Below are 2,644 nucleotides of genomic sequence, written 5' to 3' on the forward strand. Positions count from 1 at the left end.
TGATATTCCAATGTTTTGCACATGAAGTATTTCACATCCAGTGGGACAATTTTGTTCCCCAGAACACATTTGGCAATGTCTAGAGACCTTGCTGGTTGTCACAACTTGAGGGTGGAGGCTGCTATGGACATCTAGTGTGCAGGTGTGAGGGACACAGCTCCACAACAAAGAATCATTCAGCACAAATGTCAACAGTGCTGAGGTTGGGAACTGAAATTTACCAAAGAAACTGTTGTTGCACAATTTCTGCATGTGGCTAAGATTGCTTGTCACTTAAATTACAATAATGAGTACTTGAGCAGTCTGTGGCAATGACATTGGGATTTCACCACTTCTGAATGTGTAATTATATTGCCTCCTCAAACAAATGCAACTTTGTGCATATGATCTCCTCTAAGTCTCTCAAATTTGCTAAGATTTGCATCCTCTAAAAGACTTTATATATGCATACACATACACATATACTAGTACACATACATATATTTACACATACATTCTAAAGACAGATAGTAGATAGAACAACTGACAAATAGAAAAACTACTTACTTCAAGCAGTGAGCACTCAGGTAGAATGGCAAACATTTAATCCAACGAATTATTTTTTTTACTTTCTTTAGGACACCTGTATCTTGTCATAAAGCCAGAATTCCTATGTTTTTATCAATCAACTAGAGACCCAGTCCACAAAATTCATGCATGGGGTGGGGGTGGGGTGTCCCCTAAACCCAGCCTCACACTCTCCAATCCAGGAAATTCCTCTTGATCACCACTAACTGCCTCTGCCTGCCAGCCTGATCGCCCCGGGCAGTCTGCTTGTTCAGTCATTTGGTGGTCCCTTGCTAGCCCCCCTGCCAGCCTGGTCGCCCCACGCAGCCTGCTGCTCAGTCATTTGGTTATCCCTAACTCACTCCCCTGCTGCCCCGCTGGCCTGGTTGCCACTAACTGCTCCCCTGATGACCTGGTTGCCCCTTACTGCCCCCCCCCCACCGGCCTGGTCACCTGTTACTGCCCCTGTTGCCAGCCTGGTCACCCCCAACTGCCCCCCTCCCCCGCCGGCCTGGTCGCCCCACGCAGCCTGCTGCTCAGTCATTTGGTTGTCCCTAACTAACTCCCCTGCCAGCATGGTCGCCCCACTTAGCCTGCTATTCAGTCATTTGGTCATCCCTCACTAACCCTCCTGCGGGCCTGGTTGCCCCACTCAGCCTGCTGTTCAGTCATTTGGTCGTCCCCCACTAACCCCTCTGCCAGCCTTGTCACCCCATGCAGCCTGCCAGCCTGCTGTTCAGTCATTACTATTACTGTGACAGTGTCCCCAACAATTTGCATAGTCCTCTATAATTAGTATCCTATTTAATAATTACAGAATATGCAAATTGACCATCACAAAGATGGCAGCGCCCATAGCCACAAGATCATAGCGCCTAGTCCCCTCAGCCCCACTGGAGTCCTCCAGTCCTTTCAGTCCTTCCAGGGGTGGCAGGCCTGTGGTGCGGCCAGACCCATCCTCAGCCTCCCAGCCCCCCAGGGCCAGCCGGAGAAGCAGGCAAGCCTCGGATGGCAGCTGCCCAGCCACCCAGGGCCGGCCCGAGGCACAGGCAAGCCTCGGATGGCAGCTGCCCAGTCACCTAGGGCTGGCCCGAGGCACAGGCAAGCCTCAGATGGCAGCTGCCCAGCCGCCCAGGGCCACCCAAGGCTCAGGTAACCAGGGCCAGCCAAGGCTTGTGCTGCCGGCAGTGGCAGCAGCAGAAGTGTGATGGGGAATCACGGCACAGGCAAGCCTCGGATGGCAGCTGCCCAGTCACCTAGGGCTGGCCCGAGGCACAGGCAAGCCTCGGATGGCAGCAGCCCAGCCACCTAGGGCTGACCCGAGGCACAGGCAAGCCTCAGATGGCAGCTGCCCAGCTGCCCAGGGCTGCCTGAGGCTCAGGTAACCAGGGCCGGCCGAGGGTTGTGCTGTTGGCAGTGACAGCAGCAGAGGTGTGATGGGGGCATTGCCTCCCCTGATGGCCGGCTCACCTCCCGCCCGAGGGCTCCCAGACTGCAAGCAAGCCAGCTTGAGGGACCCCTCGCCCCCTCCAGTGCATGAATTTTCATGCACCAGGCTTCTAGGAGATACAGAAAAAATATACAAACTTAGCTTTCTTTTTTCATATCATAGTATCAAATTATGTTCTTTTACTCAAATAGATATCTCATTTGTTTTCTCTGTAGATCTGCAATATTCCTTGGAATGATAATACATTTTAAAAATTGCCTCAAGAAAGTCACATAATTTAGCTTGTTTCTTTTTGAAATGTAATCACAATTCAGTCATCTATTTTTATTTTCAGAAAAGGTATTTTGAAATGTTTACAGTATTAAATTTGCTTCCTAAGAAACTAATGTATATGGTGGGGGAATGGGAGGTGGGTAAGTTTTGTCTTATCACTCTGATGAAGGCTGGCATTCATTTAGCTCAGTGGTTCTCAACCTTGGCTGCACATTAGAATCACCTGGGAATCTTTTTAAAATCCTGATTTCTGGGCCTCATCCTCCGGAATTTCTGTTTCTTTGTTACTAATTTTGTGGCCCCGCCCCATAACAAAGAAACATGAATGTCAAAAGATTACCTCTATATCTAAAACATATGATCTCTGATATATCA

The sequence above is a fragment of the Myotis davidii genome, unplaced genomic scaffold, assembly GCF_000327345.1.
Source record: "Myotis davidii unplaced genomic scaffold, ASM32734v1 scaffold654, whole genome shotgun sequence".
NCBI classification, from domain to species: domain Eukaryota; kingdom Metazoa; phylum Chordata; class Mammalia; order Chiroptera; family Vespertilionidae; genus Myotis; species Myotis davidii.